At 35.9% G+C, this 27,657-nt stretch overlaps 1 protein-coding gene across 2 annotated transcripts in view; it reads left to right on the top strand.

The window, feature by feature from the left end:
- The window catches only part of BMPR1A (bone morphogenetic protein receptor type 1A), a 140,305-nt gene that overhangs the window by 30,188 nt on the left and 82,460 nt on the right, over positions 1-27,657 (top strand). Inside the window, exon 2 of one of the 2 annotated variants that reach the window (XM_059900999.1) lies at positions 26,133-26,200. The exons of the other annotated variant lie outside the window; for it this stretch is intronic. The gene's annotated coding sequence lies outside the window, so the exon portion shown is untranslated. The remainder of the gene's footprint in view (positions 1-26,132; positions 26,201-27,657) is intronic. 2 annotated transcript variants of the gene reach the window in all.

Genomic DNA, 27,657 nt, shown 5'->3' with positions numbered 1-27,657 from the left:
ATGATTAGCAGTGTTGAGCATTTTTTCATGTGCCTGTTGGCCATCTGTATATCTTCTTTGGAGAAATGTCTGTTTAGGTCTTCTGCCCATTTTTTGATTGGGTTTTTTTTTTTTTTGATACTGCGTTTTATGAGCTGTTTGTATATTTTGGAGAATAATTCCTTCTCGGTCACATCGTTTGCAAATATTTTCTCTCATTCCATGGGTTTTTTCATTTTGTTGATGGTTTCCTTTGCTGTGCAAAAGCTTTTAAATTTGATTAGGTCCTATTTGTTTATTTTTGCTTTTATTTCTTTTGCCTTGGGAGACTGATCTAAGAAAATGTTGCTACAATTTATGGCCAAGAATGTTTTCCCTATGTTCTCTTCTAGGAGTTTTATGGTGTCCTCTCTTATATTTAGGTCTTGAAACCATTTTGAGTTTATTTTTATATACGCTGTGAGGGAGTGTTTTAATTTCATTGATTTACGTGTAGCTGTCCAGCTTACCCAACACAACTTGTTGAAGAGACGGTCTTTTCTCCATTTTATATTCTTGCGTCCTTTGTTGTAGATTGACCATAGGTGTGTGGGTTTATTTCTGGGCTTTCTGTTCTGTTCCATTGATCTATATGTCTGTTTTTGTGCCAGTACCATGCTGTTTTGATTATTGTAGCTTTGTGGTATTGTCTGAAGTCTGGAAGGGTTATGCCTCCAGCTTTGTTCTTCTCGTTCAGGATAGCTTTGGCAATTCTGGGTCTTCTGTGGTTCCATATACGTTTTAGGATTTTTTGTTCTAGTTCCATGAAAAATGTCATGGGTATTTTCATAGGGATTGCATTAAATCTGTAGATTGCTTTGGGTAGTATGGACATTTTAACAATCTTAACTCTTCCAGTCTAAGAGAATGGAATATCTTTCCATTTCTTTGAATCATCTTCAGTTTCCTATATCAGTGTTTTATAGTTTTCAGTGTATAGGTCTTTCACCTCCTTGGTTAAGTTTATCCCTAGGTATTTTATTTATTTTTTTGATGTGATTTTAAATGGAATTATTTTTTTTTTGACTTTATCTTTCTGACATATCATGGTTAGTGTAAAGAAATGCAACAGATTTCTGTATATGAGACTTGTATTCTGCTATCTTGCTGAATTCATTTATTAGTTGTAGTAGTTTTTGTGTTGAGGCTATAAGGTTCTCTATATAGAGTGTCATGCCATCTGCCAATATTGACAGTTTTACCTCTTCCCTTCCAATTTTGGATACCCTTTATTTCTTTTTCTTGTGTGATTGCTGTGGCTAGGACTTCGAATACTATGTTGAATAGAAGTGGTGAGAGTGAACATCCTTGTCTTGTTCCTGAATTTAACACAAAGACTTTCAGCTTTTCACCTTTGAGTATTATATTGGTTGTGGGTTTGTCATAAATGGCTTTTATTATGTTGAGATATGTTCCCTCTGTACCTGCTTTGGTGAGAATGTTTATCATAAATGGATGTTGAATTTTGTCAGATTCTTTTTCTGTGCCTATTGAGATGATCATGTGGTTTTTGTCTTTACTTTTGTTGATCTGTTGTATCACATTAATTGATTTGTATATGTTGAACCTTCCTTGGCAACCCTGGAATGAATCCAGCTTGATCATGGTGTATGATCCTTTTTATGTACTGTTGGATTTGGTTTGCTAATATTTTGCTGAGGAGTTCTGCATCTACATTCATCAAAGATACTGGCCTGTAATTTTTTTTTTTTTTTTTTTGTAGTGTATTTGTCTGGTTTTGGTATCAGGGTGATGGTGGCTTCATAGAATGAATTTGGGAGTGTTCCCTCCTCTTCAATTTTTTGGTATAGTTTGAGAAGGATAGGTATAAGTTCTTTGTGTATTTGGTAGAATTCCCCACTGAGGCCATCTGATTCTGAATTTTTGTTTACAGGGAGTTTTTTTTTTATTACAGATTCTATTTCACTTCTAGTGATTGGTCAAATAATCTGTTTCTTCTTGACTCAGTATTGGCAGGCTGTATGTTTCTAGAAATGCATCCATTTCTTCTAGATTGTCCAATTTGTTGGCATATAACTGTTTATAGTATTCTCTTATGATTTTTTGTGTTTTTGTGGTATCGGTTGTTATTTCTCCTCTTTCATTTCTTTTTTTTTTTAAAGATTTAATTTTATTTTTATTTTTTTGGCTGAGTTGGGTCTTTGTTGCTGCACGCAGGCTTTCTCTAGTTGTGGCAAGCGGGGGCTACTCTTCTTTGAGGTGCGCAGGTTTCTCATTGTGGTGGCTTCTTTTTTTGCAGAGCATGGACTCTAGGTGCACAGGCTTCAGTAGTTGTGGCACTCAGGCTTTAGTAGTTGTGGCACTTGGGCTTCAGTAGTTGTGGCTTGTGGGCTCTAGAGCACAGGCTCAGTAGTTGTGGTGCACGGGCTTAGTTGCTCCACAGTATGTGGGATCTTTCCAGACCAGGGATCAAACCCGTGTCCCCTGCATTGGCAGGCAGATTCTTATCCACTGCCCCACCAGGAAAGTCCCTCCTCTTTAATTTCTTATTGCATATATTTGGGTGCTTTCTCTTTTCTTCTTGGTGAGCCTGGCTAGAGGTTTGAGTTTTTGTTGCCTGTGCTTTTGATGTCATATTCAAGAAATCGTTGTTCATTACAATGTCATGAAGGTTTTCACCTATATTTTCTTCTAGTGTTTTATAGTTTCAGGTCTTATGTTTAACTTCTTAATCCATTTTGAGTTAATTTTTGTATACCGTGTAAGATAAGGATCCTTCTTCATTCTATTGCATGTGGATATCCAGTTTTCCTAACAGTATTTGTTTAAGAGGCTGTCCTTTCTCATTGTGCAGTGTTGGCAACCTTGTTGAAGATCATTTGATCATATATGCAAGGGTTTATTTCTAGGATATCAGTTCTGTTCCATTGATCTGTATGTTTGTCTTTATATTTGATCTGAATGTATGGCAGCACCATGGTTTTTATTACTGTAGCTCTATGTAATATGTTTTGAAATCAGGAAGCGTGAGGCTTCTAGCTTTGTTCTTCTTTCTCAAGATTGTTTTGAATATTAGGGGTCCTTGAGATTCTGTATGAATTTTAAGATGGCCTTTCCTATACATGCAAAAAGTGCCATTAGGATTTTCATAAGGATTTCATTGAATCTGTAGATCGTTTGGGGCAGTATGGATATTTTAATAGTGTTAGTAAGTCAGTGGTTCTGCATTCATGGTTCTGCATCTGAGGATTATGTAGTACTGCAGTACATATTTATTAACAAAAATAAAGTATAAGTGGACCTGTGCAGTTCAAACCCACATTGTTCAAGGGTCAACTATATGATCTTTATTATGTTGAAATAATTTCCTTCTATTCCTAGTTTGAGTGTTTTTATCATGAAAGTTTGTGGAATTCTGTCAAATGCTTTTTCTGCACCTGCTGAGATAATCATGTGGGTTTTTTTTCTAAGTTGTGTAAATGTGATGTATCTCATTTATTGATTTTCTTATGTTGAATAATCCTTGAATTACAGGGATAAATTCCACTTGATCATGGTGTATTACACTTTGACTGTGCTGTTGAATTCGGTTTCCTACTGTTTTTTTGAGGATTTTCCATCTGTATTCATTAGTGATATTGGTCTGTAGTTTTCTTTTCTAGTAGTATCTTTTTCTGGCTTGGTATGAGGGTAATGCTGGGCTCATAAGACGAGTTTCGAAGTGTTCCTCCTCTTCAGTTTTTTGGAAGACTTTGAGAAGGATTGACATTAATTCTTCTTTAAATGTTTGGTAAAATTCTCCACTGAGACCATTTGCTCCTGGGCTTTTCTTTGTTAGGAGATTTTTAAAAATTGAAGTATAGTTGATTTACAATATTATATTAGTTTCAGGTGTACAACATAGTGAGTCATTATTTTTATAGGTTAGACACCCTGTAAAGTTAATATAAAATATTGGCTATATTTCCTGTGCTGTACAATATATCCTGGTAGCTTATTTATTTTATACACAGTAGTTTGTACCTCTTAATCCCCTACCCCTATCTTGCCCTTCTACACTTTCTTCTCCCCACTGGTAACCACTAGTCTGTTTTCTATATCTGTGAGTCTATTTCTGTTTTGCTTTATCTATTCATTTTATTTTTTAGATTCCACATATAAGTGATATCATACAGTATTCATGTTTTTCTGTGTGATTTATTTCACTAAGCATAATACCCTCTAGGTCCATCCATGTTGTTGCAAATGGCAGAATTTCATTCTTTTTTTTATTGCTGAGTAATATTCCATTGTATATATGTGTATGTGTGTGTGTGTGTGTGTGTGTGTGTGTGTGTGTGTGTGTGTATATATATATACCACTTCTTTATCCATTCATTTTTTGACAGACACTTAGGTTGCTTCCGTATTTTGGCTGTTGTAAATAATGTTGCTATGAGGATTGAGGTACATGTATCTTTTTTAGTTAGGTTTTTAGGGACTTCCCTGCCGAGGCAGTGGTTAAGACTCTGCCTGCCAATGCAGGGGACACAGGTTCAAGCCCTGGTCCGGGAAGATCCCACATGCCACAGAGCAGCTAAGCCCATGCGCCACAACTACTGAGCCTGCACTCTAGGGCCTGCGAGCCACAACTACTGAAGCCCGTGTGCCTAGAACCTGTGCTCCGCAACAAGAGAAGCCACCACAATGAGAAGCCCGTGCACTGCAATGAAGAATAGCCCCTGCTTGCCACAGCTAGAGAAAGCCCACACACAACAATGAAGACCCAATGTGGCCAAAAAGAAAAAAACAAAACAAACAAAAAATTATGTTTTTGTTTTCATCAGATATATACGCAGGAGTTGAATTGCTGGATCATATGGTAGTTCTGTGTTTAGCTTTTTTGAGGAACCTGCATACTGTTTTCCATAGTGGCTGCACCAATTTACATTCCCACCAACAGTTTATACAAGGGTTCCCTTTTCTCCACATCCTTGCCAACATTTGTTATTTGCAGACTTTTTGATATAGACAGGAGTGAGGTGATATGTCATTGTGATTTTGATTTGCATTTCTCTGATGGTTAGTGATGTTGGGCATCTTTTTATGTGCCTGTTGGCCATCTGTATATCTTCCTTGGAAAAACATCTATTCAGGTCTCCTTATTTTTTAATCGGGTTGTTTGTTTTGTTGGGAGATTTTTGATTACTGATTCAATCTCCTTACTAGTTATAGGTCTGTTTGGGTTTTCTTTTCCTTCATGGTTCAGTCTTAGTAGCATGTATTTTTCTAGAAATTTATCCATTTCTTCCCGGTTATCCAAATTGTTGTTGTGTAATTATTCATAGTAGTTTCTTAAATCCTTTCTATTGCTGTGGCATCAGTTGTAATGTCTCCCCTTTCATTTCTGATTTTAGTTATTTGAGAATTCTCTCTTTTCTTTTCAGTTAGTCTAGCTAAGGGTTTGTAAATTTTGTTGATCTTTTCAGAAAACAAATGCTTCATTTCATTCACTTTTTTCTTTGTTATTCTGTTATCTATTTTATTTTTGCTGTAATCTTTATTACTCTTTTTTCTTATAACTTTCAGTTTATTTTCTTCTTTTCCTAGTTCTCTGAGGTGTAAACTTAAATTTTTAATTTGAAATCTCTCTTTTTTAATTATAGGCATGTAGTGCTGTAAAATTCCCTCTTAGAACTGCTTTTGCTGTATCATATAAGTTTTGGTATGATATGTTTTTGTTTACATTTGTCACAAGATACTTTCTAGTTTCCCCTGTGAGTTCTTCTTTGACCCATTAGTTGTTCAAGAGTGTGTTGTTTAATTTCCACATATTTGTGATTTTTCCAGTTTTCCTACTATTGATTTCTAGTTTCATTTCATTGTGGTTAGAAAAGATACTTGGTATGATTTCAGTATTCTTAACTTTGTCAAGACTTGTTTTGTGGCCTAATGTGTGATCTGTCCTGGAGAATGTTCCATGTGTGCTTAAGAAGAATGTCTATTCTGCTCCTGTTGCATGGAGTGTTCTCTATATGTCTGTTAGATACAGTTGGTCCATAGTGTTTTCAAAATCCTTTGTTATTGATCTTCTCTCTGGTTGTTCTACCCATTGTTGAAAGCAGGATAGTGAAATTTCCCACTACTGTTGTGTTACTGTCTATTTCTCCCTTCAGTTCTATCAAGGTTTGCTTCTTATTTGGGTGCTTTGATTGTACACTTGCACTTTTGCAGCTGAAAGTGGCTGGAGAATTAACTTTGCTGGTGGTCTTCCAGTTAATGATCATTAAGGTCAGCCGAGCCCTTAATGTTGCTGAGCAGTAGTTCCTAATCCATTTACCTCCCTGACCTGGTCTGACCTAAGTGATCATTTAAACTTCTCTTCCTCAAACCTCCAACACCACCTTCCACATTCTTTACTCTCAGTAAACAATTTTGCTTTTCATCTCACTGAGAAAGTAGATGCCATACAAGAAAACATCCATAAAGCTCCTGCTACTACATCTCTCCGTCTGTCTTCATCAGTGTTCATGTATTCTGACTTCTCTCTATTATTATTTAATAACTGACCATCCTTCTAGGAAGTACCACAACCTCCGCTGTGCTCTAATTCCGTCCCTTCTCTCTTACATGATGCAGGATCATTCTCATCAGCACACCACTCTACTCTTTCTTCTCTCGTCTTAAACAACAGCAGTGTAAAGTCTCTTGACTCCACTTTCCCCTCTAACTGTTGCTCAATTCTCCCCCCCCCCTTTTTTTTTAGAGGAAGTGTCTATACTTTGCTTCCAGTTTTTCTCATCCCAATATCATAGGTGTCCGCCTGCTCTAATTAGGCTTTCCTTCCCAGAACCCTGCCTAAACTGCTCTTGTGAAGGTTAACCATGACTTTTCCTTTGTCATCCTTGAATTATCTGACCTGTTAACAGTATTTGACACAGGTGGTCATTTATTCTCTCCTCCTGGAAACACTTTCTTCACTTGGCTTTCAAGACTGCATACTCTCTTAGTTTTCATCTCAGTCTTTTTTGTCATGGAGTGCCTCCAGGGCTCAGTCCTTGCACCTCCTTTTTAGCCATTCTCATTCCCTTTTTGAGCTTATCTGACCTCAAGGCTTTGAAACCATCTGTGTGTTGATGATGCCCAACTTTTAATCTCCAGCGTGAACCCCTACTCAGAAATGCAAATTTATACTTCTCTTGGATGTCTAACAGGCAATGAGAAATGTAAGTTTTCCTAACAGGAACTTATCATTCTTTTCCTTAGTAATTTAATGTGTCAGGCTTAGATGGCCTCCCTTTATCTGAGAATAATATTAAAATACAAAACAAAAACAAAACTATTTTCTTCTACTTTAAATATCTTGTTAATGTACAGTTTATTTTTGGTCTAAGGAGTGATGAAGGGCTCGAATCTCTTTTTAAAGCCAGATGGCTAGTCAGTTTCTCAATATTCTATTGAATAATCAGTTTTTATATGATTGAAATGTCATCTTTATCACTCTGTGAATATCAGGCTTAAAAATTACAAATTGCCGGGACTTCCCTGGTGGTGCAGTGGTTAAGAATCCACCTGCCAATTCAGGGGACATGGGTTCGAGCCCTGGTCCAGGAAGATCCCACATGCCATGGAGCAACTAAGCCTGTGCACCACAACTACTGAGCCAGCGCTCTAGGGCCCATGAGCCACAACTACTGAGCCCACATGCCACAACTACTGAGCCCATGTGCTGCAACTACTGAAGCCCACATGCCTAGAGCCCGTGTTCCACAACAAGAGAAGCCACTGTAATGAGGAGTCCGTGCCCCACAACGAAGAGTAGCCCCCTCTCGCTGCAACTAGAGAAAGCCCGTGTGCAGCAACGAAGACCCAGTGCAGCCAAAAATAAATAAATAAATGAATAAATTTATATTAAAAAAATTACAGATTGCCATCCAATATTTGCATTATAGATTTTATACTCTTGAAAATGCTGTCTATATTTAATCCCAATTAAAGGCACGAGAAACGAAATAGCCCCAAGGTTACATACACTACACATCTATTAAATTGGCAGTTATGTGGTAAGAGGAAATAGATAGCACATCTGTTTTGCCAGTATCATAAAATGGATCAATCTCAAGGGAAAATAATTTTACTACACATAGTGGTGTACCATGGGGCTAAGGGTTTGACCTTAAAATTTCTATTCAGTGATGGCATCCTATATCCCTGGTCTAGCTAGGGTTTGTTTCAAGGGAGCGTAGGCATAAGGTGAGTAAACTAGTGGGCTCAAGGCAGAATTTCTTAGTGCTGTTTTGTTGTTATTACTCTTTTTTTTTAAGTTTTTGGCCGCACCCCACGGCATGTGGGATCTTAGTTCCCCAACCAGGGATTGAACCCAGGCCTCCTGCATTGGAAGGCAGAGTCTTAACCACTGGACCGCCAGGGAAGTCCCGTTATTACTCTTCTACTAATAAAATAAAACTTAAAAATGAATTCTGTCCCATTAATGCATACATTGAACCAGATATGTTTCATGTAAAATGGGGAATGGAAATGAACTTTTCTATTTGGCTGAGTGGTATAGGGTGAAAAACCTGTAGGCCTCCTTGTATCACTAGCTTCATCCTAAGCCCTGTCTTATTTTATTATTCACACCATTAAAATATAAAAAGTTATTCACAAATGATACCTTTCCCCCTGGAGTTTAGGAGACAGTAGTATAGAGCAGTATTTAAATGTTGGTCTTGGGCATAGAGTGGGGACACAAACTCCTTGAGGTACCCACACACATGGGTAATTTCAAGTGAATTAATTTATAGACCCTAAACTTCCACATGTGCTCTTTCCTAAAATTGACCTTCCTGTGAATCAGTCTTTCAAGCGGTTTCTTCTTTCCCACATTCCTTTCTACCGTTCCCCTTTTCCATTTTACAAAATAATGGCATAACTCTTCTCCTGTTGCTACTTTTTACCATGATGCATTTGCTCTGTGGTGGAAATACCTCAGGGAATAAAAGACAATTCCAAGACACCAAACAGTGGTGCTGGGGCAACTGGATATCCAACTGTAAAAGAAAGAAGTTGGACCCCTACCTCATACCATATACAAAAATAACTCAAAGTGAAGACCTAAATGTAAGAGCTAAAAGTATGAAACTCGGGCTTCCCTGGTGGCGCAGTGGTTGAGAATCTGCCTGCCAATGCAGGGGACACGGGTTCGAGCCCTGGTCTGGGAAGATCCCACATGCCGCGGAGCAACTAGGCCCGTGAGCCACAATTACTGAGCCTGCGCGTCTGGAGCCTGTGCTCCGCAACGGGAGAGGCCGCGACAGTGAGAGGCCCGCGCACCGCGATGAAGAGTGGCCCCCACTTGCTGCAACTAGAGAAAGCCCTCGCACAGAAACGAAGACCCAACACAGCCATAAATAAATAAATAAACTACATTCCTTTAAAAAAAAAAAAAATTATTATAAAAAAAAAAAATAAAAATAAAAGTATGAAACTCTTAGAAGAAAACATAGGTGTAAATTTTGTGGCTTTGGATTAGGCAGTGATTTCTTAGATACGACATCAAAGGAAAAAACAGATAAATTGGACTTCATCAAAATTTAAAAAACCGGTGTACCTCAAAGGACACTTTCAAGAGAGTTGAGAAAACAACCCACAGAATGGGAGATTCATTTGCAAATCATGTCTGATAATTGACTTGTGTCCAGGATACGTAAAGAACATTTATAACTAACAACAACAAAAAACTCAATTTAAAAATGGGCAAAGGATTTGAATAGACATTTCTCCAAAGAAGATGTAGAAGTGACCAATAAGATAGGTGAGAAAATAAATAGATGCTCAAGAGCATTAGTCATCAGAGAAATGCAAATCAAATCCACAGTGAGATACCACTTCACACCCACTAGGATGGCTATAATCAAAAAGACAGATAAAAACAAGTGTTGGTAAGGATATGGATAAATGGGAACATTTATATGCTGCTGTGAGAATGTAAAATGATTCAGCTGCTTCGGAAAATAGTTTAACAGTTCCTCAAAAAGTTAAATAGAGTTACCATATGATCCAGTAATTCTACTCCTAGGTATATACCCAAGAGAATTAAAAATATGTTAACTCAAAAACTTGTATATGAAAGTTCATTGCAGCATTATTCATAATAGCCAAGAAGTGGAAATAACGCAAATGTCCATTACCTGATAAATAGATAAAATGTGGTTTACCTATACAATGGAGTATTCACCTTTGAAAAGAAGTGAAATACTGACTCATGCTGCATACAACATGGATGAACCTTGAAAACATGATGCTAAGTGAAAGAAGCCAGTCATAAAGGACCACATATTGTATCCTTCCATTTATATGAAAATCCAGAATAGGTAAATACACAGAGAAAGTGGACAAGGTTGGGGCGGGGGGGGGGAGTTGCATGTGATTGCTAATGGTTACAAGGTTCTTTTTTAGGGTGATGAAGTGTTCTGGAATTAGATAGTGGTGATGCTTGTACAGTTTTGTGAATATGCTGATAACTACTGAATTGTATGCTTTAAAAGAGTAAATTTTATGATATGTGAATTATATCTCCAAAAACGAAACAAAACTTCAGGAACTCCTAAAGTGGCAGTTTCCAGATGTTGGTGTTAGTATTGTGAAAGTAAGTAGCTTTAATCTTTGGGGAACAAATCCTTTAATGGTTTCCAGTTTTTTGCTTTGAGCAAATTTGAAGGATTTTTCAATTCCAATATTCAAAAATAATCAATTTGTTAGCTGCTAAGTCATTAAAAATATTTTTGGTGGTAAATGATAATAGCATTTTTCAGTAAATAACTAGGAAGGAATTTTGTAAATTGTGCGACTCTAAAAAATTGTGTGACTCTACTGATAAAATTCCTTCCATTCCAGTCACCTATTAACATGAACAAAATTTCTCAGTACCTTCTTAAAAAAAAAATCAAAAACAGAGAAGTAGGGATAAACTGAATCATCTCATTTTATCAATAATTATGCAAACAGATGAACTAATTGAAAAAAAAGCCCCATCCAGCCCATTAAGAGATACATTTCCAGTAAAATTTTTGCTTTTAATGTTGTTAATTACTATCACATCTGTAATGTTTTTTATTTAAATCAATTATGTATGCTAATAGTAATGGTAATTGAATCTCAAATAATTTTTAAAACTGTTAGAGGATTATTTATGATCAAAGGAAATTTTTAAGAAATTTCCATTCAAACTGCAGATATGTATGAGTGATTAATAATAGACTTTCAAGTATAAAAATTATTACATGCAGGGTGAATGGAATAAGATATGAGTTCAAGGAGGGAAAAAAAAACAATGTGAACATTGTATTTTCAAGTGGGTCATACTGGGTGTCAGATCACAGTGGTGTTTGGATTCTGTTGAACAGATTTAAGAGTGATGTCACAGATTTATGTAAAATGTCGGCATTTACAATATGCCAGAAATCATATTCTTTGCAGTTATCTGACTTGTGAAAGATTTTAGATGTCAACTTTAAAATGTGTGAGGGATTATGTAGGTTTTTACAGTTATATTTGGGGACACACAAGCCAAAAAAACTATTAACCAGTAATTGAAGGCCAGTGCTCAAATGCTTAGATTTTGTATGTTAGGTAAGTCCCAAGTTCGAATCGTCTCTGTCACTTATTGGTTGTGTAACCTTAATCTCTCTAAGCAGTCTTCCCATAACCAAAAACAAAGATGCAGCTTCCTGGGCTGTTGTGAAGATTAAATAAGACCAGGTAGGGCTTCCCTGGTGGCTTAGTGGTTAAGAATCCGCCTGCCAATGTAGGGGACTCGGGTTCGAGCCCTGTTCCGGGAAGATCCCACATGCCATGGAGGAACTAAGCCTGTGCGCCACAACTACTGAGCCTGTGCTCTAGAGCCCACGAGCCACAACTACTGAAGCCCACATGGCTAGAGCCCTTGCTCTGCAACAAGAGAAGCCACCGCAATGAGAAGCCCGCACACGACAACAAAGAGTAGCCCCCTCTCGCCACAACTAGAGAAAGCCCGCACTCAGCAACAAAGATCCCATGCAGCCAAAAATAAATAAAAATAAAAATAAATTTATTTAAAAAAAAAAAAAAGATCAGGTAAGGAAAATGTTTAGCACAGCACCTGGCACTTAGCACTAGTCACTAACATTTATTCGACAGTTACTACATACCAAGTACTTTTCAAAGTGCTTTATACATTTTATCACTTTAATCTTCCACAAATCTTTGAGGTAGAAGTTATTCCTGTTTTGCATAAAGGGTTAGATGAGAGGCTTATGCTCTGGAGAGCAACATAATTCACTGGTTAAATGCACCAGCTCTGAAGCCCCACTTATTTGCGTTTGAATCCTGGCTTTGCCACTTATTAGCAATATGACTTTGCTAATATATATATAATATTCTATGCTCTGTTTTCCCACCTGTACAATGGGATAATAAAAGCACCTAAGTCAAGGGCTAACTTATTTATTACTATATCTAGCACTGTTCATTGTCAAATATTCTTTGAACTGTATTCAACTCCCTACTCTGTTCAGTAGCTCACTGCCTTGTTCCTTTCTGAAAGCTCTTCTGCCACCTGTGCTTAATAAATTGATCCCATTCTTTTTTGGTCGTCACTACAGTCTTTTCCCCAATTACTCTGTGCCTTTTGATCATTTTCTTGACTTTTGTACGTGTGTACGCATGCTGATGTGGACAAGGCAAAGGAAAGTTAGTTGGATCTGTGTTTTGGGATTTCAGAGTTTAGTATTTACGTTTAACTTGTGAGGGAAGGAGGAAGGAAAATTAAAAGGTATAGCATTGGGCCAGAATGTCATTGGCAACCAAATCACATCCAGTTGTATAGTGATGGGTACCTGTATTTTTATTTCATCTACACAGGGTGGGCAGGATTTCTGATTGCATATTTACTCACTGACAGAATGTCTTTTGGTATTGTAAAATAGTGTTCAGTTAATTTAAAATACAAAATAGTCCATTGTCTTAGTCCATTCGGGCTGCTATTACACAATACCATAAAACTGGGTGGCTTATAAACAGCAGACATTTCTCACAGTCCAGAGGCTGAGAAGTCCAAGATCAAGCTGCTGACAGATTCAGTGTCTGATGAGAGTCCACTTCCTGGTTCATAAAAGGCCATCTTTTCTCTTTATCCTCAAATGGCAGAAGGATCAAGGGAAGTCTCTGGGTTCCCTTTTATAAGGGCTCTAATTCCATTCATGAGGGCTCCACCCTTATAACCTAATTACCTCCCAAAGGCTCTACCTCCAAATATCATCACATTGGGCATTAGAATTTAACATATGAGTTTTGGAGGGACATGAACATTCAGTCTGTATGTCAATTATACAGTACAATTGGTATTTTACAGTACAATTGGTTTTCTATTGCTGCTGTAATAAATTACCACAAACTTACTGTTTTAAACAGAAAAAATTATTATCTTACACTTTTGTAGGTCAGAAGTCCAACACAGGTGTCACCAGACTAAAATGAAGCTGTCTGATGGACTGCATTCCTTTCTGGAGGCTCTAGGGGAGAATCTGATTCTTTGTCTTTTTCAGCTTCTGTAGGCCAACCAGTATCCTTGGCTTGTAGCCTCCTTCCTCATCATCTTCAAAGCCAACAAGGTCTCATCCCTCTGACCCTTTGTCTTCTCTTTCTCTCTCTCACCACAGCTGGGAAGGGTTATCTGCTTTTAGGGGCTCGTGATTAGGTTGAGCCCAACAGGATAACCTCCCCATCTCAAGATTTGTACCCTTAATCACATCTGCAAAATCCCTTTTGTCATGCAAGCTAACATTCATATGTTCCAGGGATTAGGATTTGGATGTCTTTGAGGGGACCACTGTTCTGCTTCCACAGTTGGTTTTTAGTCAGTTATATAACATTAAACTTAATTTTATCTATTTATTTTGATAAACGTGAGGACTACAGTAGTGGTTAAGTGGTAAGACTTTGGAGTTGTGACGTAGGCAAGTTATTCGCTTCTGAACCTGTTTCCTCTCTGGTAAAAGGGGCATAATAGTGCTTACTAGTATATATTGAAATACAAATAACAGTTTAGGGCTATAGCCTGGAGTCAGGAGACTTCTACCAATTTTTTTGTGACTGTCTCAACTAAGCAAATTTGTGATCTCCTAACTCACAAGGTTGTTGCAAGGGTCAGATAACTCATGACTATAGAATTGCTTTGAAATGTATAAAAATTATATAAAATTTCCATGGTATTAATTTTAGAATACCTTAAAAATTTTTTTGTCAATGGTGGGAATGTTATTAAACATTCCCAATATATTAATATTCTTTGATCCCTGATTCTTTGATCAAAATTTTTTATTGTTCTTTCCCATATTTTTGGACTTAACTTGTCTCCTTTTTTTAAATAATGATAAATGAAAAGATAATATGAGAATTAAAAGTACATAACCTGCATTTTTTTAGTCCCTAAGATTTAAAACTCAAATTTATCTAGATTATTTGTATTAATTTAAAATTATTTTCTCTTCAAAACTTCTTAGGAGCTAATTACTGCCTTTGTTATAGAAGCAGAATACTAACTCCACCTTGTATTAATAAAACTAATTGTTCTTAAAACCTGAGCTGCATTTGTTAATCTTGGGTAGTAGACATTCAAGTAATAGAAATGAAGTCTTCATTTATAATTGGGTTATCTTTGTACTCGATGTTTGATACAAAAATGTCACTGTATATTAAGCAAAAACCATTTTTAAAAAGTGATTTGATTTCTTATTTTTTCCCTTCCACTGTAATAGTGAATAGATGTTTTTCCCCTAAGCAGCACAAAGATGCCATTTTGAGAGGTTAAATTACTTTCTAAATGTTGCTGTGAAGGAGGAGAGAAGGAAAAGAGATCAGGTTACACATTCTTTGTTCCAGAGCCTACCACTGCACTTGAAGTTTGGAGCCACAGTGGCGAGGCTAGAATATGCATTTGCCACAGTATCTTCAATCCCGCCCCCACTTAGGGAGCTAGAGACTTAGACATTTTCCCTGGCGGGGCCCCCAAAAGAGAACCATTTTAACTTAAATATTTGTAAAAATTGCTACTTAGTTTTTTCTTTTACAGTCTTTACTTTTATATAGTTTAGCTTCCAAGTGAGCCTGAAGATTATTTCTTTGTCTATTCAAAGGTATTTAAAAAATGGTAATTTTTTGAGAGGCCTACAAGTTATATTTTAATATTGCAGTTAAACACAAATTTAACTCAAATTAATATTGAGTTAAACTTAAAAAGTATTTTACATTTTATTTTGAGAAAAAAAATAACTTTCCTGGCATAAAATGGCATGAATTGGACTGTTCTTATATTTCACAAATGTGATGGGAAAAAGTCCCGAAAGCAGTTACAATATTTCTTTTGTTCTATTTCCTTGCTGCTCTTAGATAAATGAAGACTTCAAAAAGATTTTTCACATAAAAACTGTCATAAAATTCCCAGTGTCATATTCTGAATGTTAATTTGACTGTTTTGTGTTATAATTTTTCGAGTTCTAAGTTTTAGTTAGAATATATATAAACTTTTTTTTAACTTTTAAGGAATCACTTTAAAAATTTGGTTATTAAAATTTGAATATATTTCATAAGTATATGTTTATATGTAACTGGTCCCATTTCTGAGGGTTTAAGAAACTTAAGCATTATTTGTAAATTAATTATACCTCTGTTAAACATTATCAGTCCATTAAAAAGTATTGATTTTTTCCCCTTATCTAGGTCATTTTAAGTATTAGTAACGTGCATCAATCTGCTTAATACTCTTCAGAAAAAAGTCACTATTATTAGTCATCAGATTATGTCATAGAAATATAGTCCCATTTATATCAATCTTTTTAGTATTTTGAGAGTAGGTGTCGTATTTTCTAAACAAGACTATTGTCCCCTCACACTTTTTCCAAAAGAGGAAAGATACAGCTGATAAAAATTTGTGGCTGGGCATTGGGACTTGATGTTCTGTTGTATACTGTTCATACAGGTTTTGTTCTCTCTAGCTCATGATTTAGTTCTAATTTGTTTACATATTTTTGCTCAATAATAAGATGTCGGATTGGCTTTATATTCTGTGGCCCTAATTCTGTAGTCTTATCTTTGCTTCTCTGTTAATCCCCTCCTTCTCTTCTTATCTAATAAATCCAAGCCTTCTCAGTAGGCTCAACCTAAATCTTACCTTTTCTGTGAAGCCTTAATTTCATCTGAGCTCTTGATCATTTCTTCCTTTTCTGTGCTTCTGGTAGGGCTTTTAATGACAGTTTGTACTATTTTTCTTTGATTTAAAATAATTATACTAGCTACCATTTGTGTTTCTACGGTATGCTGTGCCATTATTGTTAATCTTAAAAATAGCTGGTAAGGTAAGTATTGACCTACTTACATGAGGAAAGTGAACAGTTATGCTGTGCTGGAAGTTTAGTCACGTCTTTTCTCTTTGGCTCCTATCACGCATATTGGGAACCTTAAACATACTAGATTCTTAATAAATATGGGGTGATTAGATGACTGATATTTTGGTTCCCTCTTCCTTTTAAAGATGGTTTTTGGAAAGGGTGAGAAAAGCTGAGTCTATTAGGATTTGTGAATTTTTCGTTCTTTGAGTTGCATGGCATGTCAAGCACCATCATGGGTTTTTCTTCTAAACTTCCACGTGTTCAAGAATAGAACGTGTTCCAAAACAATTGACGTGTGGTTCCCTACATTGCTTAAAAGTCTATGACTGCATGAGGCAGGGAAGATGTTTGAAAGTAACCTGTGAGAATATAGAGTATGCTGCTGTAGGATCTTGTTATTTAAATCATTAAGTGAATATATTTATATATTTAAAAAACTGGATGTAGAATGGAGATAAATCTCATGAGGTATTTTTGAGTTTTGAATCTTTTAGTGTATTTGAACACTTTGTACATTGGCTATTTGTTATTTTGACATAAAAATCATAAATTGCTAGTGAGAGTTGAGACATTTTGGGCACATTTTCTTTTTTTAAAAAAATTAATTATTTAATTAATTTGGTTGCGTCAAGTCTTAGTTGCGGCACACGGGATCTTTGTTGCGCATGCGGGATCTTTCATTGCAGCCATGGACTCTTCGTTGCAGCATGCAGGCTTAGTTGCCCTCCGGCATGTGGAATCTGAGATCCCTGACCAGGGATCAAACCCATGTCCCCTGCATTGAAAGGCAGATTCTTAACCACTGGACCACCAGGGAAGTCCCTGGACACATTTTCTTAAGTATATTTTTAAAACTTTTTTATTTATTCCTATGGTGCCAGTTTTTTACTAGAAAACTGTGCCCCATTTTAGTGCTTTACTTTTGTAGCTTCCTAACCCATGTTATTTTTATGTCTTTGCAAAAACCAAGTAATTGACAAATTTATTACAATATCCATACTTCAAAACTTAATATTGTTTAACACATTATCAATAAAAGCATTTTAACCATTTTCTCCACATTATTTGATAAATGTAATTGGTTTTGTCTTTTTAATTTTTATAAATACATAATGTATTAATTATTTTTTGTTCATTGAGCTTTGGAATTAAATCCTGATAAAGGTTTTACTTTTTAAATATTGAGGTTATGTGTGTGTGTCTTGTCGGGAAAAGAATGGCTTTAAAAACATCAAAGTGAAGACTTACACATAGAAACTTAACACTAGCATATATGAAATATAAATAGAATTATGTACTAATAGCATTTTAATGTAAGCTTTCAGACTAATTTATTTATTTTTTTTGGCATGGCTAAAAAGAAATTTATTCAGGTAAATTTATATATACATTTATAGTAACAGCTGTCAGCGTACAGATTGGTTTTATTGTTTAAACATTTCTACCATGTCAAATTTCACTGATGGTTGTAGTAAATAGCAATTTTTTATTAAAATTTAATAAAGACCTATGTATTTCTAGAGGTTCTCACAACCTGGAACTATGTATTCATATGAATTATATTAAACAATTTTTTAATTTTAAAAACACTGTTTTACAATTATAATACTATATCAAACTTCAATAAGAACTTTTGCAGCATCAATTAAGTAACAGGAGCTAAACTAAAAAGAGGAATCAAAATGACTTTAGGGAAGAAAGCACAGGCAGATGTTCTGCTGTGGTTGAGGGTGTCCAGGGCCTGGATGCTGTGAAGTTGAGCCAAACCTGCAGGTGGCCCTGGGTCCCAGAGTGCTCTCAGCATGACCCTTCTCTCTCCCGGGGGAGCTGGGGACCCAGGGGAGCCCCTGGTCCTTCTGGGCCCAGACTGTAATATTTTTAAAGGAGCCACTTCACTGTAACAGAGCAGTTGTCTTTTTATCCCCCTTATTATATTGAGATTTTGCCCAGTATTGTCTTTTTACTTAAACTTACACACCTTTGTCAAAGCTATCATAATACCTTGTTTTACATTTCTTTTTTGGCACTTATCATCACTGTAATTAAATTATAATTTGTATGAACATTTTTAAAAGGATCTGTTCTGTTTCCGTTCTTAGAAACTGTAAGGCTCTATGTGAGGAGGGAATCTTGGTTCCTTGTGTTACTGGGCTAAGCACAGTGCCTTGCCCACCACACATGTTCAGTAAATTCTTTGTGGCAGCAGCCAGTGTTCTTTTTTTTTTAGTCTTCTTTAATTAATGAAAAAAGCTTTGATTCTATAAAACTTTTAGTCTTTTTAGAGACTCTGGAAAGAAACATATTAACCAAAAAGCAGAGCTGACTTCAGTTTTACTTGTCTTGAAAATAACTGGCTATTTCAATGATTGTAAGATCAATGAAAGGGAAGAATTTATTAGGAGTTGAAATTAAGGTTTAGCTGTATTTTCAAAGTATATCATCCTTCAATACTTTTGTTTTGCATTTTTGTTACTGTGATTTAAGATGGTTGTAATTATTCTTGGTTGATGATACCTGTCAAAAAACAAGCCTAACCAACTATTTCTGCTGGATTCTGAGTGCTGAGAAACAAAAACTGAGAAGTTTGTGAACTGTTGCAAGTTGTCTGTAAAATGAGATAATAAAATCTACTTCACAAGGTAATTTAGGCTTTAATGAAATACCCAAATGTGAGTGTTTAGTAGTGTCCCTTGCACACTGTAGGTGTGCTATAAATGTTAATTATCTTGTAGGTGTAAGAAAACTACCCTTCACAAAAGCAGCTGAAAATTTAAAGATGAATTTCTTTCCCATTGCAAACTAGTATCAAAATGCAAATTTGGTATATTACTTTAAAAAAGACAGATGTTAAATGGCACTTGGTGATGGTAGAGCTTATTTAACCTTGCTTTGAATCTCTGAATGGGTATATTATAGAAAAACTTGTGATATCCCTTTTTGGAGGGAAGAATTACCTAAAAACAAGAAAAATGTGAAAGAAAAATAAGCAGACCTACTATGATTCTTTAACCTTGAAGTTGTAAACTGGTGGCCTCTCAGCTGGATTTGGCCTGCGGGCATGTTATATTTGGCTTACGCTGTATTTTTTTAATTAGTTACAAACAATTAAAAGTTGGGAGATTTCCCAAAAAGAAAATCCAGCTCTCTGGCTTATTTTGAAAAACTGGAATATGGCAGCATAGGACCTACGTTCCCCAGTTGCAACAATCAGTGGAGCTAAGTAGAGGATGCTCTAATCTGGCACTCTGTGTTGTCTCCCCAATCCTAAAGTGACAGTGCTTTTTTGACTCTATCAAAAAAGGGAAACCTAAAATAGAGCCGTTTGTGTTTTAAGAAAAATAGGAAAGCTTCTAATTCTTTGTGAAAATAAAGAACATTTTTACATATATCTGTCAAAGGTCACAGTTTAGGACTTAAGAAAAAATCATAGTAGGAACTGTGATTAATATGATGTGTGGAAAATATGTGTAATGAAAAACTTTTACTAGAACACGAACTCAAACATCAACAGGGATTTTTTTTAAAATGAGAATAAAATAAAATTAGTGAAGCTGCTATGAAGGAAAAAACTCATTAAGAGAAATTTCCTGGGCATAAAATCTCTTATGTATGTTGAGTTACTTAGAGTGTTTAGAGAGCAAAGAAATTAGTATGTTTTAGCACCAATAATTTGGAGACATGAGTTTATATGGAAATATTGCTTAAGTGTTAAAAATATGACCAAGAGGGACTTCCCTGGTGGTCCAGTGGTAAAGAATCTGCCTTACAATGCAGGGGACTCAGGTTCGATCCCTGGTCAGGGAACTAAGGTCCCACATGCTGCAGGGCAACTAAGCCAGCACGCCACAACTGCTGATCTCGCATGCCTCAACTAGAGAGCCTGCGTGCTGCAAACGGCAGAGCCCACGTGCCCTGGAGCCTGTGTGCCACAACTAGAGAGAGAAAAACCAGCATGCCACAACTGGAGAGAAGCCCGCATGCCACAATGAAAGATCCTGCACGCCTCAACAAAGATCCCGCGTGCCGCAACTAAGACCCAACATAGTCTTAGTAAATAAAAATAAAATAAATAGTAAATAAATCTTTTCCAAAAAAAACTTAAAAAAATATGACCACGAAATTTACAGGGCAGCTTTTACAAAAATGCTAAATTATTTCTGTTGAGGTTGATGTAAGCACAGAGATAACTATAACCTCGTTAGCTCTATTTGATTTTGATATCAGTGAGAATTTTGACTATTTCTCCTCTCTTTTCTCTAGTCTTTGCCTCTTCATTGGTTTATTTCCATCAGCAAATAATCTCTAGTATAGACTTAGTAAGAAAACAGTCATCTTCCAGCCTCTTGCTTAGTAGCCACATGCATCGGGGAGTTGTTTACTTGCAGTACCTTCTCTCCCTCACCTTCCCTTGACTATTTAACCTGCTCCTATCATCGATCTACCTGTTTGCCGTGAGTAATGTCTCAAAAACCATTCTTGTCCGTGTCATTGATGGCTTCCATATGCCAGATTTTCTGTCCTTATTGTCAGCTGCTCAGTGGTATTTGACACAACTGACTCCTCTGTATGGAACTCTTATCTGCTGTAATAATCTATTGCCTTCCAGGTCTTTCAGCGAAGTCCAAATGGTGGCTGAGGAACATGCTAAGTCAGGGCTGAGGAACGGACTCTTGCTGGTTTAAGCCTTTACACCTAAGCCCTTAAGTCCTGTGTAAATTCTGTATCATAACTCAGGTTTTATCCTGCACTTTAGGCTAATTTATGAAAGGACAAAAAAGAGGATTTCAAAAGTAAAAATAATCATGTTAAAGAATCTGAACTCCATTATGAATACTTCTTGCCTCTGTATTGCAAGTGCAAATGTTTGAATGACTGTGATGTAAAGGGAAGGGAGAAGAATCTAGGAATTTGACATGAAATATCACATTTAAATAAGCATTTTTTCCCCTGCAGAACAAACATTTGCTTATAAGTTGAGATGCAAGTAGCACTCAGATCCAGTGGGTCTGAAGCTGAAAAAAAAGTCCTTGTAGGTACTTACTGTTTCTTCAGCTAGAATATTAACTTCAGTCAATTTAAAAAACTTATAACATTTTAATAACTTGGTGTCAAATTATAGGAAGTTACCCAAATTTTAGTCTTTTTTTTCATTCCAACTAAAGATAACAAACACAGAAGTGTGAAAAAATAAGAGTTAAGTACTTTTTGTTACTCAAATAACTCTTAAGCATTACAGGAAAAGCCAATTGTCAAATCAAAGTAGAAAATTGTTCCCTTTAAAATGAAATCAGGTGGGTAGAATAACATAGTCTGATGTTACTGCCCTAGCCACAACTCTAAAAGCATAATAATAAGTGTAATAATGTTATAGGTTTATTAAGATTGCTACATAAAACAAAATATATTCAGTGTTGTCTTTAATAACAATTTACACCAGCCATTTTCTTTATGGTTTCTGCTTTTAATGTCAAATTTAGAAATTACTTCCCCATTGCAATAGTATTTTCAAGTTCTTTTATAGTTTCACATTTTACATCTTAACCTTTTATTTATCTGGAATTAATTTTGTTGCATGAGGTAAGGATCCAATTCAGTTTTTCCTCAAATGGTCAGCACATTCAACACCCTTTATTTATTTGAGATGCTGCTTTTATTACATTCTTATATATATCTGGATCTACTTTTGGCCTCCTCTTACAATGTGTCTCTTGACAGTAGAACACATTGTTTATACTGATGTAGCTTCCAGTATATTTTAATACATGGTAAGGCAGATACTTCTTTGTTACTTTTCCAAAAGTTTAGGACACTCCGAAGTTTATTTTTCCAAATGTCTTTAGAGTCCTTTTTGTCTGATTCCATTCAAAACCCTGTTAACATTTGTTGATAGATTTGGATAGAACTGATGTCTTTACAGTATACAGTTTTCTAACTCATAAAGTGGTACGCCTTCTTTTATTAGGCTTCTTTGACTTTCAGTAAAATTTTTAGTGTATTTTTAGGTGCTGTTGTGAGTGAGATTATTTTTTCATTATATTTTGTAAACTTTTGATAATATATGAAAAACTTGTATATTTAATAAACTTCACATGTTTAACTCTTCTTTTAGTTTTAATAATTTTTTAGTTGATTCTAATGGGAGATTTTTTTTTAAATATGTCTTTAAATAATGATAACTTAAATCAATTTTAGTATACTTATTCTCATATGAGATTTAGTTTACATTAAAAGCACTTATATCAATAGGATAGTTCATTGAGTTTGGTTAGTTCTTTATATCACATGATTTTCTTTACAGTGCAAGATTGGTGTTTGATGATTTCTTCAATCTTTATTTGGTGAATAGTAGTGAGTAATTAAAATATCTGTGCTTTTTAAACATCTTTATTTGGTGAAAGTATATCTCAGATGTCTGTAAAAATTATTTAATTTATTTTAGCATAATGTCCTGTAGGTGTGTTTTGTTTGTTTGTTTGACTGTTTTAATTCTTTTGTTTGTTTCTGCTTAGGATAGCAGAAAATTATTTTCTCCCAGCTCTGGAGGCTAAACATCCAAAATCAGGTTGTTGCCTGAGCCATGCTCCCTCTCAGGGTGCTAGGGAAGGATCTGTTCCAGGCCTCTTTCCTAACTTCTCATAGCCGCAAGCATTCATTGGGCTGTAAATGGCCATCTTCTCCCTGTCTCTCTTCACATGTCTTTATACAAATTTCCCCCTTTTATAAGGACACCAGCCATATTGGATTAGGGCCCACTCTAATGATCTCATTTTATTATGATGACCTCTGTAAAGACAATATCTTCAAATCAAGGTCACATTCTGAGGTACTGGAGGTTAGGACTACAACGTATGAACTTAATTCATTTATGTTTTTATTTTTACTTTTTATTTTGAAATTACTTCATACTTAGAAAAGATGCAAGAATAGCATAGTATCCATTCATCTGTCGATGGACATTTAGGTTGCTTTCATGTCCTGGCTATATAGAATCTAAAAAAAAAAAAAAAATGATACTGATGAACCTAGTGGCAGGGCAGGAATAAAGACATAGACATAGAGAATGGACTTGAGGACACGGGGTGGAGGGCGAAGCTGGGGCAAAGTGAGAGTAGCATTGACATATATACACTACCAAATGTGAAATAGATAGCTAGTGGGAAGCAGCAGCATAGCACAGGGAGATCAGCTCGGTGCTTTGTGACCACCTAGAGGGGTAGGATAGGGAGGGTGGGAGGGAGACGCAAGAGGGAGGGGATATGGGGATATATGTATGCATATGACTGATTCACTTTGCTGTACAGCAGAAACTAACAACATCGTGAAGCAATTATACTCCAATAAAGATGTATTTAAAAAAATAAATAAAACTTTTAAAAAATAGCATAGTAAAACTCCCATATACTCTTTATCTGGGATTCATCAATTTTTAACATTTTTCCACATTTGCATTGTTCTCTGGGTCTCTACTTCTTTGCTTTACCTAATCTACACGTACACAATTTATTTTTGATGAACTCTTTGAGAGAATTAAGTTGTATGTATTTTACCCTTACTATTTCAGTTTCTGTTTTCTAAAAACAAGGGTATTCTCATATGTAATCACACTTAGGTTATCAAATTCAGGAAATTTAACATTGATACAGTACTTTAACCTATTACACTTTTTTCTGTTATCTCAACTATCTCAAGTCTTTTTTAGACTCCGCCCCCCCCCCCCCCCCCAGCAGAGGATTTAGTCTGGGATCACATACTGTTTTTAGTTGTCATGTCTCTTTAATCTGGAAGAGTTCCTTAGCTGTCCTTTGTCTTTCATGACAGTAACACGTTTTAAGAATATAGGCCATGGGCTTCCCTGGTGGCGCAGTGATTGCGAATCCGCCTGTCAATGCAGGGGACACGGGTTCGATCCCTGGTCTGGGAGGATCCCACATGCCACGGAGCAGCTAGGCCTGTGTGCCACAACTGCTGAGCCTGCGCTCTAGAGCCCGCGAATCACAGCTGTTGAGCCTGCATGCCACAACTTCTGAAGCCTGCACGCCTAGAGCCCGTGCTCCACAACAAGAGAAGCCACCGCAATGAGAAGCCTGCACACTGCAGTGAAGAGTAGCCCCCGCTCGCTGCAACTAGAGAAAGCCCACGCGCAGCAACGAAGACCCAACACAGCCAAAAATGAATAAATAAAATAAATAAATTTAAAATAAATAAATAAAATAGTGCTAGAAATTAAAAAAAAAAAAGAATATAGGCCAGTTATTTTATACAGTATTCCTCAATTTGGAGTTATCTGACATTTTCTCATTGTTAGATTTAGGTGATGCATCTCTGGCCAGAATTCTACATAAATGATGATGTGTCCTTTCTCAGGCTATCACATTCAGAAGCATGATATGTCTGACCTTACTTGTCATTAGTAACGTTGGTTTGATCACCTGGCTAGGGTGTTGTCCAGTTTCTTCATTGTATAGTCACTGTTTCCCCCTTTACAACTAATAAACTGTGGGGAGATACTTGAATACTTGAATATCTTACTGTCTTACGTCTTTATTTATTCTCTTTATCTATCTAGCTATCATCAGTATGGACTGATGGACTTCTGCTTTATCCAGTGGGTTATAATCCATTACAACCCTTATTTTTTGTTGTTGTTACTTGTATTTAATTTTTAAAAAATTTTTACATAATTTTAAAAGGTTACTTTTCCATTTACAGTTATAACAAAATACTGACTATATTTCCTGTGTTGTACGATACATCCTTGAGTTTATCTTACACCCAGTAGTTTGTACCTCCCACTCTCCCAATCCTATATTGCCTCCCCTCCGCCCACTGGTAACCACTGGTTTGCTCTCTCTCTGTGAGTCTGCTTCTTTTTTGTCATATTCACTAGTTTGTTGTACTTTTTTTAGATTCCACAAAAAAGTGTTATCATACAGTATTTGTCCTTCTCTGTCTGACTTATTTCACTTAGCATAATGCCCTCCAAGTCATACATGTTGCTGCACATGGCAAAATTTTGTTCTTTTTTATGGCTGAGTGGTATTCCACTGTGTGTGTGTGTGTGTGTGATATATATATATATATATATATATATATATATACACCACATCCTCTTTATCCATTCATTTACAACCTTTATGTTTTTTGATGTTCATATTGTCCCAGGTTCTGACAGTGGGAGTCCCTTCATCCTGGCCCTGGTGTCCTTTGGGTGTGACCCTATCATTTTCTGACACAGTGACGTTCCAGGCTCATGTTGGACCTTTTGTGCCCCATCTATGGGGCAGAATCAGTCATGTCTCTAAGGAGGCCAGGTTTCTCTTAGTGGAGAAACAATATATAGAAACCAAGATCTGCACATTAGGTATTCTCATTAGTACTGGTGTCATTGCTTCCAGTCCCTTCCAGTGAACATCGTTAGGAACTATATTTTTTATTATATTATTTTTTAAAAAATAATTTTAGTTTATACTAATACCATCAATTCTCATCCAACCCTACAGGATTTTTTTTTTTTTTTTTTTTGCTTTTCTCCATTCCATGTTCTAATTTATTAAGTTTTAAAAATTGAAGTATAGTATGTATATATATGTAAACATATATATAAAGTGAAGTGTGCAGATCTTATGTATACAGTTCAATCAGTTTTGGAAAATGCATACACCTTTGTAATCCATACCCCTATCAAGATACTGATTATAATTTTTAAAAACTGTTTCTCATTGTGGATAATATTGATTTGTTTACTTTTAGATACTTGATCCTTGAATGTGCCCATTCACAAATTCATTTGCACTTCAGTTGAACAGCCATAAGCCAAAGTAAGTTTACTGGTATTTCACCAATGAAACAGACAAACAAAAAAAGGGTCTTCTATATTCTGTGGGTTAATGCAGATATAATTATTTCTCACTAGTCATTTGCATTTTATTTTGTTAGAATTGGGCTGAAAAAATGTTGATGTTTCTTCAAGGATTGTATCACTACATTTTTCTAATTGCAAATTGTGATGGTAAAGAAAGCAAAGTGTGTATTTCCTTATGAGTGGGTGAAGTACCTTGTAGTTCCTGGAGTTTTGCCAGGTTTTTCTTGAACCCTTCTGTCAATTGGTGGCACTGTCCACAGAAATTTATAATTTGCAACAGCAGTCTTTTATTAACTAGTGGAATAGGAATGAACAGAATTGATGAGTTTTATTTTTTATTTATTTATTTTTGGCTGCTTTGGGTCTTCTTTGCTGCACGCGGGCTTTCTCTAGTTGCAGTGAGCGGGGGCTACTCTTTGTTGCGGTGTGCAGACTCCTCATGTGGTGGCTTCTCTTGTTGTGGAGCACGGGCTCTAGGTGTGTGGGCTTCACTAGTTGTGGCTCGCGGGCTCTAGAACACAGGCTCAGTAGTTGTGGCGCACGGGCTTAGTTACTCCATGGCATGTGGGATCTTCCCAGACCAGAGCTCAAACCCATGTCCCCTGCAGTGGCAGGCGGATTTTAACCACTGCGTCACCAGGGAAGTCCCGATGAGTTTTATTTTAAAAGGATATTTCTAGAGTGGAGAATTCGTTCGGTTCTTTGAGTTAATTTTACAGTTGACTCTGTAAAGCCAGATCAGTAAGATTTTGCAGGACTGGAGAAGTTACCAAAAAGATAAAAAGAGAATTGGCAAAAAATTAGTAATTATGGTAGAAAGAACAGTAGTTAATAAAAAGCCAGGTTTTGCTAGTACTTACAATTGTATTAATAACAGTATAAACCTGACAAGTTTTATATATATATGTGAGAAATATTTGGTTGTTAGTACTAGCAAACTCGTCCAATTCTTTGTGAAGTTGAGGTATACATTCTGGAATGTATTACATCAACCCTAAAACATATATCTGTGTAATTCCTAGGCACTGATGTACTGTTATTCTGTGTACCATTAAGAAAGAAAATAAATGATACCTATTAAACAATGATGTGATATTACTCTTAAGACGTACCTTGATTTTACAGTTGTTAAAATGTGAAAAGATCCATTAAGAAAGAAAAATGATGCCTATTAAACAATGATACTATATCAATTTTAAGACACATTCTGATTTCACAGTTGTTAAAATGTTTAAAATGTGTTGATGAATTATATTAATCAATGAATAACAGTCCATTGTCTGGATATACCACAGCTTATTTATGCATTTACCTACTGAAGGACATCTTGATTGCTTCCAAGTTTTGACAATTATGAATAAAGTTCCTTTAAACATCTTTGTGCAGGTTTTTGTGTGGACACAAGTTTTCAAC

The sequence above is a fragment of the Balaenoptera ricei genome, chromosome 16 (genome assembly GCF_028023285.1).
Source record: "Balaenoptera ricei isolate mBalRic1 chromosome 16, mBalRic1.hap2, whole genome shotgun sequence".
Taxonomy (NCBI): Eukaryota; Metazoa; Chordata; class Mammalia; order Artiodactyla; family Balaenopteridae; genus Balaenoptera; species Balaenoptera ricei.
The sequence above is the reverse complement of the archived record's forward strand: the minus strand, read 5'-3'. Positions and strand labels throughout refer to the sequence as shown.